The sequence below is a fragment of the Heliangelus exortis genome, chromosome 4 (assembly GCF_036169615.1).
Source record: "Heliangelus exortis chromosome 4, bHelExo1.hap1, whole genome shotgun sequence".
Taxonomy (NCBI): domain Eukaryota; kingdom Metazoa; phylum Chordata; class Aves; order Apodiformes; family Trochilidae; genus Heliangelus; species Heliangelus exortis.
In genome coordinates, this window is record NC_092425.1 from 24,170,847 (window position 1) to 24,178,713 (window position 7,867).

General features: G+C 42.5%; 1 protein-coding gene across 9 annotated transcripts in view; it reads right to left on the bottom strand.

Annotated features, from left to right (window-relative positions):
• SLC7A2 (solute carrier family 7 member 2) overlaps positions 1 to 6,655 on the bottom strand; it is a 47,782-nt gene extending 41,127 nt beyond the window's left edge. For 2 of the 9 annotated variants that reach the window (XR_011725785.1, XR_011725784.1), the window contains exon 1: positions 6,512 to 6,626. The gene's annotated coding sequence lies outside the window, so the exon portion shown is untranslated. Of the gene's footprint in view, positions 1 to 3,069; positions 3,114 to 6,511 lie in introns of those variants that run through there. The other 7 variants (XR_011725786.1, XM_071743439.1, XM_071743440.1 and 4 more) reach the window with 7 other exon arrangements.
• Between the last annotated feature and the right edge of the window lie 1,212 nt (positions 6,656 to 7,867).

The window sequence follows — 7,867 nt, forward strand, 5'->3', positions numbered from 1 at the left end:
TCACTTGCTCCAGTTCCAGCTCTCAGGAACAAACACCACGTGAATCTCCATCGCTTCCAAATCTCACCTTCAGGCACTGCTGCTGCAGAAAACAAACTACCACAGAGAAACTCAGAATATCCCTTTTTGCCATGTAAGTGGTAAATAATAAGATTAATGTGCTGAGATCCCACATGTTTTTTTTAGACCATGAGAAAAGTCTGACTAGATCTGCTAGATTTGGTTCCAAGCATTTGGGTACTGGAAAACAATAAAAATATTGATTTTGTTTTTTCCTTCCAGGTATTTAGATCTTTTACATAAATGGAAAACAACAAGAATCCATTTGGCTCTGGACAAGAAGGCAGAAAATACAAATACTGGGAGAAGGCAGTATGGACCTTGGCAAAAATATTTCAGATCCTCAAGTCTGAAGATGTTTTTAGCTCCATAATGATAAGGGTATGAGGCTGTAGGCATTGTTTATCTACATCAGCACAAATCTCTGCAGGACATCAAGTTATGCCACACAAAATGATGTAAACATGAAGCACAGCAGTCTCTACTGCACTCAAAAATAAGCTGGGAAATGGGAAAGACAGCACTGTGAGAATACAAGAAGAGCATGTCACCCATTTGGCTTCCTTAGGAGTCAAAGCACTTTATGAAGTAACCTGAAAGGATATTTTAATCTTTATGCATATGTGTGCAAATTCAGAATGGGGCACAGACTTAAGCTAACACATCACCTTAAAACAGTGAAAACCCAAAGCAGGGATATTATATACAATAGTGAAGTCTCCTCATAGATGATATTTTAAGTAGTAATATTTTTAACGTCTCTAGACTTTTCCATCTGGTAGTGAATATTATAGTAGCACATTTCACAGTATTTCTAATCAAGCCCTGTGTACTTCTTGATAATTCATATAAATTAATTTTATACTGGATCTTTTTATTCATCTAGTTCTAGGTAAGTGCCATTCTTCTCTTATTAGTTTGTTAACATAGCAATTTATTTAGTACATACTGATGCCTTACTGAATAATATTTTTTTGAACAAAGTATTCACAGTTGTAATGAATCTTTCTACACTTTCTTTCTACAAACAGGACTCCTGAGGGACGCCCCCAGTTGAGGACTTCCCTCTTCACACAGAAGGAAACATCATTACATCTGCAGAAGGTTCCTCTTTATCACTAACCTCAAGGCCCCTTCCTGAGTCTGTGTAAAGAAAGGGGGTAGGCACAGTTTAGCAAGCAATTCATACATGTAACTCGTACAGTTTTTTTTAACATATTGCTGTGGAAAACCAACACCAAAACTGCAAAATGGGTAAGAATTTTTGCTGACCTTCCATTTCCACACAACCAAACTGATGTTTCACACACTTCTGCAGTACTGTCCTTAAAAATTCTCCCTCTCTTTGAATCCTTACAGTAGAACAACGTAATTAAATTCTGCTAGTGACTGCACTCAAATGCTTACTTCAAACTTCAAACACTAAACCAAGTAAGACTGTCATTACAAGGATCAAAAATACTGCCTATTCATCTAAACTATTGCTTTTAAGAGGCACACTGAACTAGTTATTTTGAAAAGAATCACACACTCATGGTAATTCTACATATCCACAAGCTTTTTAATCTAATTCACAGTGCTGGAAGTATTTCATGGCAAGTCACATCACATTGCTTTCTCTCAGCTGCATGATGGTCCGAAAACATTCAAGAGCAGAATAAAATTCATAGTGCACCAAATCACCCAAAACAGTGCAGAGGAATAAATTCAGGTCCTCATGGGAGTAATCAGATAATTTCATGATATCCAAATGTTACATTTTCCTTAACTAATATGGATATGTTTTTTCAATCTAAGGAAACCAAGGACAATAAATAATCACTTCCAAATTCCATTTCAATTATTATTTCTTCCATAACCACAATGCACATGCTACTGCACAAACAAAGTCAAAGAAGCACAATTGCTTTTGCCATCTTCTCAGGGTGCCATCAAACTCCAGACTGCTGTCCAGGCTACATTTTGGGAGGGTTGGTCTTCCTTCAGGATTCTATTAACTTTACAGTATGTGCATGGAAGTATGCTTGCTTTGTGAGGGTCTCTGTCATTATGTTTAACCATACTAATATCCTACTCTAGTTCAATACTTAGTTCTTTGTAATACATGTTGGGGGGGTGTGTGCACATACACAACCACCACTCTTTTATGGGACTTAATGCAGTCTCAGACAGAATCTTAATGGCCACAGTAAATAAAGCACAAATATGACAATTGTCTATGTATGCTATTTTAATAGCACCTCTCCTCTAGTTACACTCAATAAACACGGATCCAACACCAGCCAGTAGGCTATCAGATTTTTTGGCTGTCACAACCTTGCCCACCCTCATTTCTGCAGCAGTTCATGGTCAAGTGAGACTGATAAAACTAACAGATATTAATATGTAAATATGTATATGCTGCAGCTCATATCTTGACATTAAGAGATCTTCAGGAATTATCTTTCAAGTAGAACGTTTATTCAAGGTAATGGTGAATTTCTTCTCCAGCTGTATAAAGCAAGATGCCCTGAGCTAACTGCTAATTCTATGGTCAAGTATATGCAATAGATTTCCCCATCAGTATCCTACATACATCCAGAAATCTCTCATTCCACAACAAATGCAATCCTATGCAGGGATCTGTGAAGACACAACATTCAGTGCATTTCGAAATGATCTTCCCCTTGGAGTGTTCATTCACATAAAATACAACTTTGAGCTCAGGCAAGATATCATTCCAGACCTTGGATGAGTGTCAGCAATGACTAAACTTAGGAATCCCAGAAGCCAGTTTACTAGTAACCTAAATAACTCTCACTGGAGTTGTAGGGGCAGATCTCTTACACAAATGCTTTTCCCAGCAGAGAGGACAACACGTCATCATTTCCTGCAAACTCAATTGTCTGGTTCCAAAAAACCTTGACTTATCAATATTAAACTTATCAAAGTGACTTACTGATAAGTCACTTGACTTATCAATATTAAACTCTTTACGTACTAAACCAGTGGAATGAGGATAATTCTTACCCCAAACAGGCAACGCAAATGAGATGAAGGATCAGAATTGTATGGTGACACTGAAGGATCAAAGGCAATGTGAAAAACAGAAAGGACATCATGAAGCCAGGCACTTGCAGATACATGAAAACTTCTAGATTCAGAAACATGATCCCAAGTATTTGTAGAAACTTTTTAATAGTTTCAGGAGAATGTAAAGTAATTTTTAATGTCTTGCTTCCTAAAAAATCTAAGGTGAATACATTAAGTTCTCCTTTAAAATAACAAATATGCATACAAATGGTATTGCTAACTGTTTTCTGCATCTTTGGCTATATCCCATTATTGCTTGTTCCAGGACCAACAAAGATCCATACATTAAAGACAGGACTGATAGCATACAATGCATGCTATATTTTAACAACCTAACTAATATTGCCTGTGTAAAACAAGTTCCCCTAAAGGATTCCACCCTGAAGTACATGATCCTAAGAACTAGGGAGAATTCTAATTAAAAACAGGACAGCAAGCAAACCAGGAAGACATGCCATGTTCTGATGTGGGTTTTTTCTTTGCCATGTGATACCTGTATTGTATCACATGGCTGTATTGTAAAGCTGTATTGTAAAGCTGAGAAAACTTTACTGAGAGATCTTACACTCTCTATAACAACAAGGGAATGAGATCTAGCTTAAGCTCTTTTTTGATCATTTGCAGGCTTTCTCTTTCGTTCACCTCTGTCTTAAAGATAAAGCCCATTGCAAAATTAAGAAAAACTGCAAAGGCACAAAAGAAGGAACTAAATCTTCACAGCACATCTCAATAAATTTCATTTTGCAATGAACATGTCACAATTTTTTTCAGTTACTCTGCAGTGCATGAAGCTGAAAGGTAGAAGCAATGTGCATTTTCACACAAGCTAAATATCACATTGACTTAAGCTCATGTGTCTTCTTTTCCTACAGATGCAGAGTTAATCTCTGACCCATTTTTGGTCCTTACTCTCATGAAATCAAGTTTCACATCATTTCACTTAAGATACATATTTTTTTTGCAATCTACTCCACCCAGAGGAATTCTACCTTGCTGAATCCTTGTATCCAACATACTTACCCAGTTCTGCCTGGTTTTAGTCACTATAACAGCCATCTGCAACCACTGATTTACAAAATCCTTCAAAATACATTGTTGACAAACACACTTAGAAAATGCAAATAAGTTTTTAAAAAGCATTATATTATTATTCTTTTATCTTACTTGTCTTCCTATACTCACTGCCACTTATGCTAATATATCGATATAGCAAATATCCCAAAAAAAAAGCTAATAAATGGCATCAATAACATATTGACTCCAAATTGATTATCATTCTCAAATACCTCACAAGCTAGAACCTCAAGCTTAAAAAGAAGATAGATTTATATGCAGACAGGTTGAAAATAAACTAAATACATTTATTTATTAACAAAGTTGAAACTGCTTTTAATTTAATCCGTAAGTGTGTACAAGGTAGCTACATATTAATGCCTCTTATCAAGTATATTTTTATGTCAAGACTTGGTGAGACCAGTTATGCATGCACACGTACTGAGATTTGGGATCGAAACTTAGTTGCATGAAAACTCCACAAAGTGCCAATCTTGATCCAAATCTGAAGAATCAAAAATTCCATTTTAGTAACATCAGTTAAACAGAAGAATGCTCTTGTTTATGGATATATGTTTATGATAAAAATGGATATTCTCTATCACATGTGGCAAATGACTAAAAATGTATGTCATTCATACATTTGGAAAGGTATCACTACGGTTACTGATGTCTCTGTGGAGTTTATTGTATCAGAGCCCTATGGTGTTTAGAAGAACACTGTGGACAGGGGTAGCTTCAAACAGAGTCAACAGTAGCAAGGGACATCTGCTTACAGGAGTTGGGCAAGCACCATGTCTTTTTCTGTCTGACTATGTAGTACACTACAGATGTCAATGACAACAAATTAGTTATTTTAAAGGCCTTATGCCTATTTTTGCTGTGAATGTTTCGATGTTATTAGGTAACACAAACCAGAACTCCATTTTCTGCACTGTGTAATCCAAATTCTAACTCAAGATCCACTCTGTACTGAATCTGCACAGTGTCTACATGAACTTTTCAGAGAATTTATTTTGTCTTTCTGGCATAAACAAACTACCATCAGTTTGTTTCAATATATACAAGCTCTGTATGCCATGATCCCTTATCTTACATTCCTCACCTCTGAAACATATTAATGCCTCCAGATGTATTTTTGTTTGTTTTAATTAGGAAGAATACAAAGATAAACGTGTTTGAAAGCTTTTGACATAAAAACGTGGTAAATATTAGTATACTTTAAGCAAAGAGTGGGCTTGAAGGAGTGCCTTTCACAGCTTGGGCAAACTTCAGGAAACTTCTATCCCTTTCACAGGTAAGTTACTTTTTTCTGGAACGATGTGCTAAGCACCAGCAAAGCGATCAGCAGAAACTACACTCACTGTCAGTGAGTGTATAACCCTCTCCTCCCCCAGAACTATTTAGTTTAGCCTTCCAAATGAAGTTCACCCAGATGCAAGACATGGATCAGATCCAAAGGGATCATAAATTACAAGTGATAACCACTATTTTAAAATCAAGAATTTTGCCGTGCTGCTCTAGACATGTTAAATTTCAAATATTACTTTATTGAAGTAGCTTTCTCCAGCTGCTAGTAGCATTACACGTTGGATGACATCTACTTCAAACACATTTCTCTATTTAAACACGCAACGTTGACAGAAGGGAAGAATCTTATATTCCCTAAACTTGCTATACAACATTTAGGGACTCGCCCCCACATCGTGCTCTGCACTGAAGAGTGACTTTCCCCAGCTTCCCAAAGCGCACTGAAAATCGGAGGGGGCTTCGCGCTGTGACCCGGGAAAAACCCGCACGGGCAGCGGCACCTGAAGGGAAACTCAGCGCTTCAGCTACCTCGTTGGAAACCGAGGGAAAGCACTTTCGCCCTTCCACACGTCCCAGCTTTCACAGCAGCAGCAGATGCTACCCCAGGACTAGCAGCAAATAAGTCCTCACACCCACAGGTGCACCTCTCCCCTTCTGCCCGGCACCCACTCGTGCCCCCGCCCGCTGCCGCCGAGCGCTGCCGGGGACGGCGAGCAAGGAGGGGCAGCGGGGAAAAGGCAGCGCCGATTCCCCCACGGCGGACTTAAAAAGGCAGCAGAACAGCCCTTGTCCTCCTCCCTCCCCGCGCAAGTCGCCTGTATCTCCTCAGAGCCCCCCTCGGGCCGGGAGTCAGAGCCCCTGCAGCACACCGGGTCCTCCCACCTGGGGAGGGAGGACGTGGGATCCCTCGTCCCCACGTCCGAGCCAGGCGGGAGTCCCCTCTAGCGGCTCTTCCCTCAGCCCTTCGCCCACCCGGCCCCGAGGAAGGGAAAGGTGGGAGAAGGGCCTCACTTACGGGGTTGGGACACGGCTCCCCGCGGCGGACCGGGCTGCACAGAGGTGTGGAGGCAGCTGCGGGTCTCTCCCGGACGCGAAATCCGAGGCTCTGCTGCCCCCAGCAACCCCCATGCCCGGCCGGCCCCCACGTTCAGGGCCGGACCACTTCACCCCGCCCCGCCTCGCCCCTTCCCGCCCTCCTCAGGAGCCAGGCCGCCCCGCCTCAGCTGAGCCGCACAATGGCACAGCGGGGAGGTGAGGGTCTGCTTGAGGATTCCACTCGTGTTTCCCGCCGTGTGCTCGTTAAAGGGAAGCTGCGGCCGTGCCCACCTCAGGGGCGTCACAGACTCCCCCCGCGGTTCCGGAATCCCCTGCACGTCCTGTCGGCCGAGGAGCTACCGTGGAAGTCCCAACCGCGACTCTCTCCCATTTCTGATGCAGGGGGGTTGGAAATAGGTGATTTTTAAGGTCCCTTCCAACCCAAACCATCCTTGGGTTCTGCGATTGACAATAGTCACGGGGTTTTGTAACCTAGGTTTGCCTCTGAGTGCTTTAAAAATCTGCGTGTGAACAGCACCTGCGGGAGGGGGGTTCATGTTCTGCACTCAGAAATAACTTTCCACACGGTTTTAGAGGGGTGAGCGTGTGGGTGGATGCCTTCCCCAGCCTTGGGTTAGGAGGCAGGTGGGAACTGCCTGCCAGATGTATTTTCCAGGGCAGCTTTCAGGAGCGTGTGGTGGGGTGGGTCATCACATGCAGCTCCATGTGGGATTTCATAGAATCATAGAATTGGCTGGGTTGGAAGGGACCTCAGAGATCATCAAGTCCAACCCTTGATCCACTACCGCTGCAGTTACCAGACGATGGCACTGAGTGCCACATCCAGTGTCTTCTTAAGTATCTCCAGGGATGGAGAATCCACTACTTCCCGGGGCAGCCCATTCCAATGCTTGATCACCCTCTCAATAAAGAAATTCTTTCTAATGTCCAACCTAAACCTCCCCCGGCACAACTTGAGACCATGCCCTCTTGTCTTGCTGAGGGTTGCCTGGGAAAAGAGACCAACCCCCACCTGGCTCCAACCTCCTTTCAGGGAGTTGTAGAGAGTGATGAGGTCTCCCCTGAGCCTCCTCTTCTCCAGGCTGAACAGCCCCAGCTCCCTCAGCCTCTCCTCATAGGATCTGTGCTTGAGTCCCTTCACCAGCCTGGTTGCCCTCCTTTGGACCTGCTCCAGGACCTCGATATCCTTCCTAAACTGAGGGGCCCAGAACTGGACACAGTACTCGAGGTGTGGCCTCCCCAGCGCTGAGTACAGGGGCAGAATCCCTTCCCTGGACCTGCTGGCCACACTGTTCCTGATACAGGCCAGGATGCC